At 48.6% G+C, this 16,590-nt stretch overlaps 1 pseudogene; it reads right to left on the reverse strand.

The window, feature by feature from the left end:
- Positions 1-2,556: 2,556 nt before the first annotated feature.
- Positions 2,557-7,107, reverse strand: LOC128933378 (zinc finger protein 850-like; annotated as a pseudogene).
- Between the last annotated feature and the right edge of the window lie 9,483 nt (positions 7,108-16,590).

Raw genomic sequence — 16,590 nt, forward strand, 5'->3', positions numbered from 1 at the left:
TCTGGAGTTTTTCATTCCTTCAGATGGCCCCATTTACTTCATCTGGCTGTGCTAACAAAACTGCCAGTGCAAGATAAAATTCTGATTGTACTGCTGTTTATTTCTACTGAGACACAATTTAATAATATTCTCATCATACTTCTGAACTCCTCCATCTGGACTGCCAAATTCAAGACTGAAATATTTTGTCATCTTTATACCTACCACATCATAATATGAATGATGCTAAACAAGAAATTAATTAAAGGACAGGAATTAATGATTGACTGGTTTTGAGGGTTGTAACATGGAACCCTGTGCAACAGATACATTATTGCTCCATTACATTTTGCCTCATTGTTTCATGATTGGAGCCCATAGAATCTAATCACACACTAAACTGAAATTTTACCATCTTGCAATTTTAGAGTATTGACATCTTACCCATTCATAACTTGAAATGAAGGTTAAAAAATGCTGAAGACAGAAAAACAAATAGTCTGATATTTCAGGGGTCTAATTTTAATTAAAATTGCCTTTTACTTGTGAAACTGGCCTTCTGAAAACCAAAATTAAATGCTTCTAGTGGCAGTTGTTGCATTTTGTTCCTTCCTTTTACTTATATGACCTTTGAAAGCCTTCAATGAAGTGGCAGTACAGCAGGCAAAGTATTCCTTTTTCCTGGCAGTGGTCCCAGGGAGTGTGCTAGCTCAGCACCTGCCTTTTTGCCAAGGGACATTGGTGCCAAAATAAGTCCAGGAGTCACCCTCTCCTGGGAAGCTTGGCTTTTTCCTTTCTTCAAAAGGACATGCTGTGCATGCAGACTGGTATTCAAGAGATATTTTCAACATCTTTTAAATTAGCTTGTGTCTAAAAAATGTGGTTTTTCTCCATGACCTTCAGGGCAATCAGTTTTCTATATGGAAAAGAGGTAATTTCCCTTTGCAAGGTTTAAGTTAGACAATGAAAAAATGCCTGTCACTTGCTGGAACTGTAAATCTTTAGTCATTAAACAAAATCTTAATTGAAACCCTGCTTGTAGTGGTTCAGCAAACCAATAATAGGTGTAAGAGAAGCAAACATAGATATTGCCAAGAAAGCTCTCATACAGCTTATTTCCCAAAAGATGAGCTCAGCTGTACCTATAGAGATTTTTGGCTAAAAAAAATTGAATAAATAGTCTCCTGCCCCAAGGAAAAGAAACCTTTTTTCAATACTGATCTGAGTCTCTGAGAATTTCTTTACTCATCTTCCTCTCTGAGAAAGATTTCTCCACCCACACCTATCACACATGCAGAAATACAGTATGCATTCTTTCTTGTCAGAAGAACTCCTGATGTATTTCCCACTTGTCTGCAGCAATTCTGGATAGCTTTCAGAAGGAAATACAATTGTCCTTTATGCCTTGATCATATGAAATTCTTGCATAGTAATGCATGTGGGCAGCCTGTGACAGCAATTATTATAAACATATTGATGTAGTGTTGTGTTTTAACTGCTCTGCCTTTTAATGAGGAGCCTGTAGTCCTAATAGTAAATTAAAATATAATTACTATCACCAGAAGGACCAGGAAAGAAACATTCTCAGCAGCCAGCCCTTCAGTATGACCACTGTCACCTCCAGCCCCCATAAGAGCTGATGCTGAAGCTTCATTCCTGTGTGACTAAAAGAGGGAACTCCACTGTGCTGAGCTCTGTCCCTCAGCTGTGCTGCTGTGCCTCACTCTTTCTCATTTCATCTGTGAAGAATTTACAGTGGCAAGAAATAATTAAAATACAACTTCATTGCATATTAATCTTGGTAATGCTCTTGTAGAGGGAGGTCATTGCTCGCTTTCAGATTATGGAAAGTTACAATTGTTTTAGGATTTTTTGATTTTGGAAGAACTGAGGTGATTTTCTATGTACTGTAGGGGGGAACTTACTTTTGGGTGCAAAGTAACTTCTTAAAAAGAAGTCCTGCTCCACTACCAGCATTTCCCAGCTGATGTCACTCTGACAATAGATTCAAGCACACCAGAAGTCACCAGCACCCTATAAAATCTAGTGATGCTCTTGAACAGAGACAGCATGTCCCAGGTTGCAGGAGGCAGATGCATTGGCACACCCAGCAGAGCTGAAGGCTGAGCCCCACTGGAAGGGGGCAGAACAGGTGTGGGCAGGGGGCTGGTGCAAGGACAAATGCCAGCACAAAAGGCCAGACACTGTGAGGGGACACTGGGAGGCGGCACTCTGCAAGCAGAACTGCAACAGACTGAAAATGAACGGGAGAGAAAGCATAAGTCTGAGTTTTATTTACTATCAAATACATCTCACATACCCAGCTACACACAATCTCCATCCTACTGCTCCAAATTGGGATCCCACTTCTCCCAGTCTCCCCCCAACCCCATTTTACTCTGGTGGCTGTGGAATTGAGTTTTTTTGAGGTGGGTTTGAGCGCTTCCAGGGTGGGATTGAGCTGTTTTTACTGGGATTTGAGTGGTTTTGAGGTGACAGATGTATCCATATTGGCCTTTGGAGTGCAAAGAGATGGAGAACAAAAAGAAATTAAGGTGAAACTAAAAGAAGAAGCAGCCAGGTCTGTTCCCAACATGGATCACAGGGCATGTGAGTGACCAGGGCTGTGCCCAAAGTACCTCCTCCAGTGGGGGATGGAGCTGGAGCAGCACACAAAGCTCTTCCCACACTCGGGGCACTCGCAGGGCTTCCCTTACCGGTGCCTCCGTTGGTGTTTGCCCAAGTTAGAGCTGCAGGAGAAGCTCTTCCCACACTGGGGACACTCGTAGGGCCTCTCCCCAGTGTGGATGCGCCGGTGGATGATGAGTTGGGAGTTCTGCCTGAATCCCTTCCCACACTCAGGGCATTGGAATGGCCTCTCCTCTGTGTGAACCCAATAGTGTCGGAGGAGTTTGGAGCTGCTTGTAAACGCCTTCCCACACTCGGAACACTCGTAGGGCTTCTCCCCAGTGTGGCTCCTCTGGTGCCTGATCAGGGTGCAACGGTGGCTGAAGCTCTTGCCGCACTCCCCACAGTCATAGGGCCTCTCAGCATCGTGGGTCCTCTGGTGCTTGATCAAGTCACAGCTCCAGCTGAAGCTCTTCCCACACTCAACACACTGGAAGGGCCTCTCCCCGGTGTGGGTCACCTGGTGGCTGATCAGGTGGGAGTTCAGTCTGAATCTCTTCCCACATTCCCCACACTCGTAGGGCCTCTCTCCAGTGTGGATGCGCCGGTGTTGGATGAGGTTGGAGTTCTGCCTGAATCCCTTCCCGCAGTCGGGGCAGAGGAAGGGCTTCTCGTCTGTGTGAATCCGCTGGTGCAAGACGAGACTGGAGGTGGTCGGAAACCTCTTCCCACACTGCCCACACTCATGTGGCCGTTCCCCAGTGTGGGTCAGCTGGTGCTGGATCAGGCTGGAGCGCTGGGTGAAGCTCTTCCCACACTGCCCACACTCATAGGGCTTCTCCCCAGTGTGGGTCCTCTGGTGCTGGATCAGGCTCTCTCTTTGTCCGAAACGCTTCCCACATTCCCCACACTCATAGGGCTTCTCCCCAGTGTGGGTCACCTGGTGCCTGATCAGATGGGTGCTCAACCTGAAACTCTTCCCACACTCCCCACACTCATAGGGCTTCTCCCCAGTGTGGATCATCTGATGCTTGATCAGGTCGGAGCTCCACCTGAACCTCCTCCCACACTCCCCACACTCATAGGGCTTCTCCCCCGTGTGGACCAACTGATGCTGGACCAGGTGGCAGTTCCGGCTGAAGCTCTTCCCACACTCCCCACACACGTAGGGCCGTTCCCCAGTGTGGGTCCTCTGGTGCTTGATCAGGTCGCAGTTCCACCTGAAGCTCTTCCCACACTCCCCACACACGTAGGGCCGTTCCCCAGTGTGGGTCCTCTGGTGCCTGATCAGGTCGCAGTTCCACCTGAAGCTCTTCCCACACTCCACGCACGTGTGGGGCTTCTCCCTATCATGGAGCTGCTCATGGAGCACCAGCTCCGAGCTCTGGCTCGATCTTTGGCTGCCTTCCCGGCCCAGGCTGGCTCTTTCCCCCTCAGATCCCCGCCATCTGCGTTTGCAGCCCCTCCTCGTGTGGGATCTCCGGGGCTTTTCCTCCCCGTTGGCTTCCTGCGCCGTGGAGCCGCTCGAAACGGCCTCTTCCACCACGTTCTGCCGCGGGCATTTGTCCTCCCTGCTCTCCATGCTCAGCTCCTGCTCTGGGGGAGGAAAGACAAGGACAGGATGGGATTTGCCTCCGTGCCACAGGCAAGGACAAGGAGATCCCCTCAGGGCGTCTCCGCAGGACGGCACCGGCACCCCCCGATGTCCCCCCAAGGGGCCTTTTCCGCTCAGCCTTGGACTTCTTCATTCTCCAAACATCCCCCCCAAAAAACCCAACCCAGGGACCCCCGGGATATCTGAGCCCATCTGTGGGATCATCGCTCCTCCAATCGCTCCCCCTCCCCACTCACCTGCGCGATGGGGGGAGCGATGATCCCACACGTGGGGGCTTCGACCGCGCCGCCGCTTGAGCTCAGCCTTGATCCGCCTTTGTCCCTCCTTTTCCTCTTCCTCTCGCTCCTCCTCTTCCACCGCCCTTTCCGCCCCTCTGTGTTATCTCCACCTCCTTCTCCTCTTCCATCCCTCCTCTTTTATCCCTTCTCCGCCTCCTCCTCCCTAACCCCACCTCTTTCTCCTCCTTCCATCGCTGCTCTCTCTCCGCCTTCATCCCTCCTCTTCCCCCCTAACCGGCTGGAACGGCGAGGGGAAAGGAGGCAGGGAAAGGGCGGAACCGTGAGGGGACACTCTGGGAGGCGGCACTCTGCAAACAGAACTGCAACGGACTGAAAATGAACGGGAAAGAAATCACTAAGTCTGAGAGTTTTATTTGCTGTCAAATACATCTCACACACCCAGCCCCACACAATCCCCATCCCACGGGTCGAAATTGGGATCCCACTTCTCCCATTCTCCTCCCAACCCCATCTCACTCTGTTGGCTGTGGAATCGAGTGAGTTTATCGCATGCTAGAGTTTTTTTTGAGCGGGGAAAAAGCCACTTTGAGCTCTTTTCCTTTAAGACTGAGCTGTTTACACTGGAGTTTGAGTTGTTTTGAGGTGACAGATCCATCCCTCTAGGCGTCTGGAGTGCAGAGAGAGGGAGAAGATAAAAAAATTAGGGCCAAACCAAAAGGAGAAGCAGCCAGGTGTGTTTCCAACATGGATCACAAGGAATGTGGTTCCTCCAGTGGGGGATGGAGCTGGAGCAGCGCACGAAGCTCTTCCCGCACTCGGGGCACTCGCAGGGCTTCCCTTACCGGTGGCTGCATTGGTGTCGGGTCAAGTGAGAGCTCTGTGAGAAGCTCTTCCCACATTCCCCACACTCGTAGGGCCTCTCTCCGGTGTGGATTCGCTGGTGGACAACGAGTTGGGAGTTGTACTTGAATCCCTTCCCGCAGTCGGGGCAGAAGAAGGGCTTCTCCTCTGTGTGACTCAGATTGTGCAGGACAAGATGAGAGTTGAACCGAAAGCTATTCCCACACTCGAAACACTTGTAAGGCCTCTCCTTAGTGTGGATCTTTCGGTGTCTGATCAAGGTGTCATGGTCCCTGAAGCTCTTCCCACACTCCCCACACTCATAGGGCCGCTCCCCAGTGTGGATTCTCTGGTGCTTGATCAGGTCAGAGCTTGACCTGAAGCTCTTCCCACACTCCCCACATTTGTAGGGCCGTTCCCCAGTGTGGATCCTCTGGTGCTTGATCAGGTCAGAGCTCTGGCTGAAGCTCTTCCCACACTCCCCACAGTCATAGGGTTGTTCCCCAGTGTGGGTCCTCTGGTGCTTTACCAGGCTGGAGTTGCAGCTGAATCTCTTCCTACATTCCCCACACTCATAGGGCCTTTCCCCAGTGTGGGTCCTCTGGTGGCTGGTCAGGTGGGAGCTGCAGCTGAAGCTCTTCCCACATTCCCCACACTCATGGGGCCTCTCCCCAGTGTGGATCATCTGGTGCTTGACTAGGTCAGAGCTCCACCTGAAGCTCTTCCCACACTCCCCACACTGGTAGGGCTTCTCCCCTGTGTGGATCACCTGGTGCCGCATCAGGTTGGACTTGCGGCTGAAGCTCTGTCCACACTCTCCACACTTGTAGGGTCTCTCACCAGTGTGGGTCATCCGGTGGCTGATCAGGTGGGTGCTCGTCCTGAAAGTCTTCCCACACTCCCCACACTCATGGGGCCGTTCCCCAGTGTGGATTTTCCGGTGCTTGATCAGGCTGGAACTGAAGCTGAAGCTCTTCCCACACTCCCCACACTCGTAGGGCCGTTCTTCAGTGTGGATCATCTTATGCTCGATGAGCTTGGAGTTCCACCTGAAGCTCTTCCCACACTCCACGCACGTGTGGGGCTTCTCCCTATCGTGGAGCTGCTCATGGAGCACCAGCTCCGAGAATTGGCTCGATCTCTGGCCGCCTTCCCGGCCCAGGCTGGCTCTTTCCCCCTCAGATCCCCGCCATCTGCGTTTGCAGCCCCTCCTCGTGTGGGATCTCCGGGGCTTTTCCTCCCCGTTGGCTTCCTGCGCCGTGGAGCCGCTCGAAACGGCCTCTTCCACCACGTTCTGCCGCGGGCATTTGTCCTCCCTGCTCTCCATGCTCAGCTCCTGCTCTGGGGGAGCAAGGACAAGGATAGAATGGGATTTGCCTCCGTGCCCCAGGCAAGGGCAAGGAGATCCCCTCAGGGCGTCCCCAGGGACGCGCTCCCCCCTCTTCGCTCTCCCCATTTCGGGATGCCGGGGCTTTTTGGGCTCCCGGGGTCCCTTCTCCCCTCATTCTCTGCTTTGGGCTGCAGGGGCTCCAAGGAGTCTCCCCTGCCCAGATTCTCGAGGCTCCCGCCAATGGCAGCGCTCCCCGGCACCCCCCGATGTCCCCCCAAGGGGCCTTTTCCGCTCAACTTTGGACTAATTCATTCTCCAAACATCCCCCTCCCCCAAAAAAACCCCAACCCAGAGCCCCTCCGGGATATCTGGGCCGAGCTCCCTCCCCGCTCACCTGCGCGACGTGGGGGCGATGATCCCACAGGCAGGGCTCAAAAGCGTGCTTCCCTCAAGTCAGCCTTGATCCGCCTTTGTCCCTCCTTTTCCTCTTCCTCCCGCTGCTCCTCTTCCATCCCCCCTCGCCGCCCTCCTCCTACCCGACCACACCTCCTCCTCTTCCATCCCTTCCTTTCCCTCCCTCCTCCTCTCTTTCCCCACCTCCTTCTCTTCCCTCCCTCCTCCTCCTCTTCAATCCCTCCTCAAGGAAAGGGATGGAACCCCGAAAACCCCCAGGACTCCCCCAAACCCCGAAGGACTTCCCCAAATTCCCCCCAGGACATCCCAACCTCCCCACAGGATGCCCCCAAGGCCCCCCAGGACTCCCCCAAATTCCTTTCAGGACATCCCAGCTCCCCCGCAGGATGCTCCGAACTCCCCCAGGACTGCCCAAATCCCCCCAAGACATCTCAAAACCCACCCAGGATGTCCCCAAGCCCCCCTAGGACTCCCCAAAATCCCCCCAGGACATCCCAACTCTCCCTCTGGAAGCCCCAAACCCCTCCTGGTCTGCTCAAAACCTCCCCCAGGACTCCTCAAAATCCCCCAGGCCAGTTTTGGGGTACAGCGGGCGCTTTATTACATTTGTACAATGGCGGCACTGGCCCCCCCCCGGTTTTCTATGGCTTGTGCTGGGGGAAAGGGGGGGCGGGACCCCAAAATTTGGGTTTTGGGGGAGCCAGGACCCCAAACTCAGATTCTGGGGGGACCAGGACCCCAAAATTAAGGTTTTGGGGGTGGCCAGGACTACAAAACCAAGGTTCAGAGGGTGCTGGGACCCCCAGATTAGAGTTTGGGGAGGCCTGGACCCCAAAATCGGGGCTTGGGACCCCACACCCAGGGCTCATGGTGTTGGGGGGTTCATTTCCATCGGGGTCACGCTGGGGGAAGAGGTGGTGAGGAGGCCCTGCTGCCACTGGGCCAGCTTGGTGTGCTCCTGAGCGCTGGTGCCAGTGCCCGCAGCCAGCCCAACATGTCCTCCTGGAGGGCAGAAACGGGGTCAGGGACCCCGAAAATGGGGTTAGGAACACCAAAAATGGTGTTAGGAACACCGAAAATGGGGTCAGGGACAAAGAAAACAAGGTTAGGGACACCAAAAATGGGGTTAGGGAGAACAAAAGTGGAGTTAGGGACACTAGAGATGGGATCAGGGACACTGAAAATGGGGTCAGGGACACCAAAAATGGGGTCAGACACCCTAAAAATGGCATCAGGGACAATGAAAATGGGGTTAGGGGCACTGAAAATGGGGCTAGGGACACCAAAATGCTGTTAGGGACACTAAAGATGGGGTTAGGGACACTGAAAATGGGGTCAGAGACCCTAAAAATGGGGTCAGACACCCTAAAAATGGCATCAAGGACAATGAAAATGGGGTCAGGGACACTAAAGATGGAGTTAGGGACACCGAAAATGGGGTTAGATACACCAAAAATGGGGTTAGGGACAACAAAAGTGAGGTTAGGGACAACAAAAGTGGGGTTAGGGACACCAAAAGTGGGGTTAGAGAAACCAAAAATGGGGTTAGGGACAACAAAAGTGGGGTTAGGGACACCAAAAGTGGGGTTAGGGACAACGCAATGGGGTTAGGGACACCAAAAATGGGGTTAAGGAAGGTTATTGGAAGCTGCTAAATGCAGCCAAGTATGACCTTCAAATGGAAAGTTTCAATGCTCTACATAGAGCCAATGATGTGAATTGAAATGGTGCTACACTGAGCTTAGAACAGAGGTGAAGGGCTGTGCTCCTGTGCTAATGCAAAACTACCTTTGTGAGGTATCTGTTAAGCTGAATATCAAAACCAAAACAGAAATGTTGATGTTTGCCTGTGGTTGTTTCTTTATGCAGGAATACACTGAAGAGATTGAGGGTCTGAAGTGAGACCTTGCTGCTGCTCAAGAGAAAAGTGGAATCTATCTTTCTGTTGAAACCTCTGAGTATGTCTGTAAAATTTCTATAAAATAATTAGCAACAAATCTCAGATACTGATACCTATACTTATACAGAAATACTTTCAGATATATTTTTAATCCAGGAAGTTCATGATAATTAGGAAAACTTAAGTGTTTGCTCAACTTGTTCTTTCAAAATTAATGATTATACAGATAAAATCTAATAGGCTTGCACTGAGAAATTTTTCCATGTCTGGAACTTACCATAAGCATTAGCCAGCATGCAGATTCACACATGCAGCCTTTTTTTTTTTTTTTTCAGTGGAAGCTAATACAGGAAAGTAAACTTGATATACTTAACTTCACTTTTAATAGGGCTAGTTTGCACAGAAAGTTTACAATGGAAAATGCCTTAAATCTTCTCTGCCTTAAGTGAAAATCCCTTGCTATTCATATAGAATCTTCCAAAATTACTGGAAATGTAGTGTAAATCTTAAAACTACCTCTTACTTGACTAATTTGTTCATTTACTTTAATCCCTGCTTGAGAGCCCTTAATGGAAAGCTGACAGTCCAGGAAGAACAAATTACAGAGTATAGTCACAAAAATCAGTGTCATGGAGGAAGAAGTGAAAAGGGTAAGTGATGTTTTTCAACTGTGGCTTAAATCTGCCAAAAAATGGAAGAAATTCATTCCTCCTGTCAAAAGGAGGAAAAAACTTTGAAGAAAGAACAGTCAGAAGATTGTTTTTGTTGGTGGTGGTTTTAAAGTTCCCCAATTAATCAAGAATGGAAGCTTCCTAGTCCTTGAAGTCAGGAATTTGAAATAATGTATGTGAAACTGCATGTTGCAGTATTTATTTTTAAAGCTGTTTTCATGTCTACTACTATATTTTTTTGGCTGATTTTTCAGCACAGAATCTGCTTGTAAAATGATATCATCTCAGCTGACAGGTATCTATCTGCTTAGGAACAAAGAATGAGAGAGGTGATGAGCTTCCTTTTAACAAAGGACACAAAAATTGGAGCTCCTTGTTTAAGAGAAATGTAGATATTAATTTGCTGGTACATGTAACTCCTCTATTACTGGCTCTTCTCAGTCTGTCTGGTTATGTTTGTTCAGTGGGATTCTTTTCCCTGTGCTGTAATGGTGTTTGCTCTTATGTTTTGAGAGGAGAAGCAAGCCATTATTACAGTGAGAATGCTGTTGGCTTGATATTTGCAGTGGTTACAAAAACTACACAAACCTGTAGTTTAGGTTTAAAACCAGTAAAAATGAACTTGAACAGTGTAAAACAGATTAGCAGATCAAGGAGAAAGAACTGCAAGAAACACAGAAAGGTGTGCAGGAAACCAAGGTTCAGCTGGCTGACGAAGAATATGTGGTTTCAGTTTTGGAAAATACTGAACAGGAGCTTCATGGCACAGCTAGCCAGGTTGTCACAGTTCTTGTACCGAATGTAAAGCATTCCTATTTTTGGGAATTTGATGGGCTATTGTTGCTAAAGCATGATGCGAGTGGGACTGCAGGGACGGGAACCGGAGAGGGGGCGGAGCCCCGGGATGTGACCGAGCCCCGAGCACGCCCCTTCCCTGCCCGTGCCGTCACAGGGGAGCGGACCCGCCTCCAACTGCGCTCCGCCCGCGGCTTCCTCTCCTAGACTGACGTCACTCTCTCCTTCCCGTTCCGCCTCCGATGTTTCCCCCCCGGTTTGATCCGTTCCTGAATCCCCTCCTCTTCCCCCTGCACTGTATCCGCACCCCCGCCGGCGCGCGCAATTCCCGCTCGGCTCCTGCCCGCGCTGCGATTCGGGCAGATCTCCGCGTCCCGAATCCGGGTACGGCGTCATCACCGCGCGCCTGCCTACGGGTGCCGGCTGGGACTGTGCAGCTGCCCCGCCGGGCTTGTCCCCCGACGCAGTGGGCACGGCCTGAGAACCCCCCACGGGTGTCTCACGAATTCTGCGCCTTGCCCGCGCTTCTGGCACCGCGCCGCCTAAAATCGCTGCCGCTGCCGGCGCTGCACTCGCGCGAATCGCCTCAGATCTCACATCTCCCACCGCCCCCGCCCCTCCCTTGCTGGCTGACCCCGCCGCTGCCGGCTGCCCCCCGCTGCCCGACCGCGCCCGCCGCCAGAGAGCTTTGCCCCCTCTGGTCCCACTTCGGCCCCCCGGCCCGACTCTGCTGTTTTCCCTCTCCTGTGTCCCTTTGGCTCCTGCGAATCGGGAGGACGTGCCCCGATAATGGCGCAGTCCCGATTCCTCGATTTCGCTTGGGGAAATTTCAGCCCTGAGCTCTCCCGGGAGTGAGAGGGTGTCTGAGTCTGAGCCCGAAGACCCTGAAATATCTGGGGTTTCTGGGCATTTTGGAGGTCCCGTGGGCTTTCGGGGGTGATGAGGGAATCGGAGGTGATAAAGTTCCTTCCTGCTCCCCTTCTATGGGAGCTATTTCAGTTTCCCTGGGACAATTGGAACAAGAGCCAACCTCCGTTTCAGTCTTTGCTCCCCTCCCTCTGCCTCTGTGGGAGTTTTAACAAGCTGCTGTTTGGCAACCCTCCCAGATTTTGCTGAGGTTACCTCCAACATCACCCGTGCAGGTGGTAAAAGTTTTGTCGCCGTTTCATCCTTTCTAGTAGCTGAGTGATAAAGATGCCTGTTAATTTATTGCCAGAATCCCACTTCAAACAACAGACTTGTCTCTGAGTACGGATAATTACAGCGTACCCATAACAAAAGATCTCTAAGTTCTTTCTTTGAAATTGCAATGGGATGTGCCTCTGCCACGCCCTGTAAGGCGGACAAAATCCTTAACTGTTCTTGGGAATATGTGCCCCCCATGTTCTTGATTTTGACCTTCTTACCAAATCTGAGTCGTCAGGGCAGTCCGAAGGTCCCTGGTCACCGGCCAGCAGTTCTCAGGAGAGAGGATCCAGGGCGCCTTCTGGCTCCGCTCTGGACTGTTCTGCTACGAGTCCCTTCGGCAGCAGCTCTCTGGATGGCCTTGAGAGTGGCTGCTGCTTCTTCGGGCTGTGCTGGCTGCTTCCCAAGAGGCTCATCAGGGCCCTCCTGGGAGCAATCCCAGCCTGGGAGCTGCCTGCCTGGAGCCCACCCAGGTCAGCTGTCTGTTCTCTGCCCCGAGATGCGTGGGATGGTTCTGCAGCAGCCCGCACTCTGAAGAATGAGTCTGGACTCTTCGCTTTTTCGGTCTTCAGGTTGTTTATTATTTCTTATCTACAAAATTTTCTTTTTGCCCAGCCGAGGTCTGCACAGCAAGGCAGCCACAAGCACTCTGACCGCCCCCGAGGCGGTGTCGTTTACTTTTGATTCCCAATACCTATCACCTATGTTGGACAGTGCACTTCTACTCTAAACCAATCCCCAAGTGCCAACATCACAGCAGAAAATGGAGAACAGGAAGAAGAAAGAAGAAGGACTAGACACGCCCTGATTCCTCCATCTTGTCCCCTGTGATTTTAGGAAAAATCCTAAAGTCTACATTTTCACCCTGTGAATACTTTATTAATACACCATTCAAACCTGTGTGTCTTTCACATCCCCATGCCAAGCTGACAATTCATTGGAAGGATCAAAATCAAGCCACCAGGTGTTCCGGGCAGAATGCCAGGGCCTCCGAGCCCCCTGACGGGGTTCTCAGCAACTCTGGACATCCGGAGGGATCTGCTGAGTTCCCACAAAATCCCAGCACAAAAGATGTCTCAGAAAGGGTAAAGAGAACACAGCTGCAGCTCCAGTGGAGAAAAAATGGAGGATATGACAGAAGAGCTTCTTCAGAGATCTAAGCATCCTTTAAGATTGCTGAACTAAGATATATCCTCTGCAGGTCCCTCTTTCTAGATATTTCTGTCTTACTGAGCCACAACTTTTTTTAGTATCCTCAGTGTCTCTATGTAGTGTTATAATGATGCAAAGTTGAATAAAAAGATTTACCTGATCAATCTCATGCCTTGGTTCCATTTTTATATGTTGCAGCTTGCAAAGTTTTGAGAAAAAAAAACAACCCTGCAGATTATGGTGCTGTTATGTTAAATATATTTATATATATATATATATATATATATATATATATATATATATATATATATATATATATGTGTGTGTGTGTGTGTGTGCGTGTGTGTGTGTGTGTGTGGTCAAGTAAGAAATTATCTGTTTCTCAGTAGATCTAAAATACTAAAATACCAAAATACCAGAAAGGGATGTGGAAATATGCTTTGTCAGCATTATGAGTTAGCATTTTATGTATTAATTAGCTGTAAATAAGGGTTCTGGTTTTATACCTTCTTTTTATTCCAGTTCCTCTGTTTTTACTGTAATACTTCAGCTAAATTAATACATGGAAAACAAATGTACAAGCACCTTGCTCAGAGTAAAGCTTAGCTAATTTTGTTATGGTGCCAGGTCTAATTTAGCTAAAACATCAGCTATGTCATCAGTCTTGTGCTGTCAGAAGAGGATGGCTCTCTCCCTTGTTTCACAAAAGACAATAGTTTTATTTCAGTGCCTCTTCATTCTGTGAAGTCTTACTGCTGGGTCTTGGGCTTCTTGTTTGTTTGAACCCCACTGTTCTTCCTCTTAACTTGGAGATGCAAATGCTGGCACCTAAAATTTAATGGGGCTTAATTCTCCAGTCTCTGGGTTCCATTTTCTTGCACTCTATGCCTGTGAACACTGACTAGGTATTAGCATAATCTTTCACAGTGGTTCAATAAATCCTTGATTAACTAAAAGTGAACCCCAAAAGTTGATCCCGTAGCTGTATTGAGCAGCCTAAGCCAAGTGGGAGAGGTTTGCACAAGCCTTTCACCCTACTACATTTTCCTGTGGAGTTGACAGGATTAGTATGAGCAAACAAACTGGAATAGCCTGTGACAGCAGGCTTGCATCCACAAAATCATGCCATATTTTGTGATCCCTGTCTTGATCCTCTTTGAAACTCTCTGCCTTGACTGTTTGGTTCCTGCTGCATGGGGACAGCCTGCTTTCCTCAGCGGCTGCTTCACATTTTCTCTTTTTCTAAAGTAGCCCTCAGTCGTGTTGTCCTTTGTTTGCAATGCTGGCAGTGATCTGCTGCTCATTGTTCCATTGGCCCAGGTATCTAGAGGCCACACCAAAGCTGAATAGGATGAAAAATCCGGATGCAGAACATGTCCTGGCCTCCCTGTCCGTGCCTCCTCTCCCACTAGATGGCCCCAGCACTAAGGGTTGCTCTGAGCTCAGGTGCTGGCTGCTAAACAGGACTTGGAAACACAGCTTTTGCCAAGCTTTTCCTCAAGCATCTGGCAAAAAAAAAAGTTTCAAAATCTAATATTGAATTGATGCTTCCATATGGAGAATTCTATACTCAAGCTTCAGTAGGGGCTTGCTTTATGAGGAGCTACATTTGTGTAAAAGATAATCTAGTGCATGTCTGCATTACTGCAGGGCCACTAAACTGTCCTGGTCACCAAATTCTTGTCCTGGCCTACTCTCTGTTCCCCACCACATGGACATTGCCCAAAGCAGCAATAATTGGCTTTGCTCTATTGTATGGTGTATGACAAGGAGAAAAGAAGGGCAAGAAATACAAAGCAACACTTGTTTCTGGTGTGCAGTCACTGTAATCACAGATCTTACCTAAAGGGAAGAAATGGCACTGTCCAGACTAACTCACTGGTGGTTTGGTTTTATTCTGTGTAAGGCATCCTTTACAAGAAAGGCACAAAGCCATTTCCACAGAACAACTGGCCAGCTCACACCCACACTGACTCAAGCCAGCTGAGCACGAGGGAGAGTTGAAGTGACTGGGGCTCTGGTGGATGGTCATGTCCTAATGAATCTAGTGAGTACTGTTTGGATTCTAGACTAATGGTTAAGCGAGACAGCTCTTGATTTAACAGCAAACTTAGGTGCAATGTGGGGAAGTGAAATAAGGAAAAATAAATAAGTTTAAATGCATGTGAAATACAGGCACTGTCTGTGACTGATGCTGCTGTGTTTTGCCAGTTGATTCTGGGCTAAGAAGTTTCCCTTACAGGGAGACCTCAGGGGCAGGAGCAAGAAGGAGAGACATCTGACTTAGGGAAAAATTATTCTTCCTTTCCTTTCTGCTGTTTAATATTGTACTTGATGAGATATTTTCATGTGCAACCATCAAGGCAGATTCTCTCAGTCTGTTATGAAAAAATAATGATTTGCCTATGAAAATCATCAGCTTCAATGGACTCCCAAATCCACTGCAGGAGTTCTGAATGTGTCTCTAAGGTAATTCCTCCAGCTTTCTAGAGCCAATTCCACCCAAGTATTTTGGCTTCTACCTGTGAAAAGGAAGCCTTTTGAAAAGTTTGTTCCCCTGAGAGTCTAACAATCCATTTTTTTACATGAGGACAGATTTCAGATCTATCCTTCTAAGCCCACTGTTAAACAACCATTAGTAGTTAGCTAGATAGTTATTGTAAGCTTCTGTATTTGACTGTTAACTGCAACTGCATGTGTGTGTCTGCTCCATGTAGAACAAACCTATCTAGGGATTGATTTGATGGTGCCAAAATGAACAAGTTTGCTAAAAAAATGTAGAGTGAATGTGTAAGGTCTGGAAAACATTAACAAAAATAACTAAGTAACACTCCCTATTCATACCTAATTCCTACTGACATCAAATTTAGCTGTGTGTGCTTTGGACTCATTGGAACTGTTACCGTGAAAAATCTTGCTGCACAAGTCCTCTTTGAAACATATAATATTTGTGTTCTGATTGTGCTGTTGAAAAAAAAAATTGTCATCACTGTAGTTTAGGCAGATTCTCCATTGTCTGGTGTCTTGTTATAGTCATTTATATCAGCACAGAGTTGGTGTACAGTAGCCACAGTCTGTGTTAGCAGCATTTTAGATTCAGTTTGTACTTCTGTAAATGATTGTGCAAGATGTGAGAGGCAATGGAGCCCCTGGGAATTATAGATGGGTTTGGGTGTAATCTCTATGTGTGTAGCCAACACATAAAAATATAGAGAAGTTTTAACATGTTCCTGTTGCCATCACCCCAAATCAACAGAATTAAACAAGCAGCTTTCAGTCACACTTCTAGGCAGGATCCAGAATAGCTCATGTTGTTGGTGGCAGATCTATAGGAAATATGAGCCTATAAGGAACAATACATTGCTTTGTTTTTCATAGCATTGTTCGCCACATTCTCATAATGGTCAGATAAGAAAGTGTTCAGACCAAGGAAGGGTTAGAAAAGTGCATTTCAAAAAGTATTACAATTTATGTAGTTTAATAGGATGCCTCTTTGCAGTTTAGGAAAAAAGTTAAAATAAACTGCTCTCTTTTTTCCATAAAGCAGGGACAAGGCAAAAGAAAATAAACCCCACTTCCCCAGTATTTATTTGGTTTAGGTTTGTGAGAAACAAAGCCCATTGCTCTGTTAAAATTTAAAGAAAATTTAATAAGGGACAAGAGGGGACAAAGTCAATGAAGGAGAAGGAACAGTGCTGGGTGCTTAGCCACAGCCAGAGGCACTCCAGTGAACCCCCCCTGTATACCCTGGGCATTCCATCAGCCAACTACACATTCATAAAATGGTCACATATATTCAAACATTTTAACATGGTTCCTCCTCTGTCCTGCCTTTTGGGAGC

This window comes from Melozone crissalis, unplaced genomic scaffold, assembly GCF_028551555.1.
Source record: "Melozone crissalis strain CALT ecotype California unplaced genomic scaffold, PUWL_Pcris_2 ptg000009l_1, whole genome shotgun sequence".
NCBI lineage: Eukaryota > Metazoa > Chordata > Aves > Passeriformes > Passerellidae > Melozone > Melozone crissalis.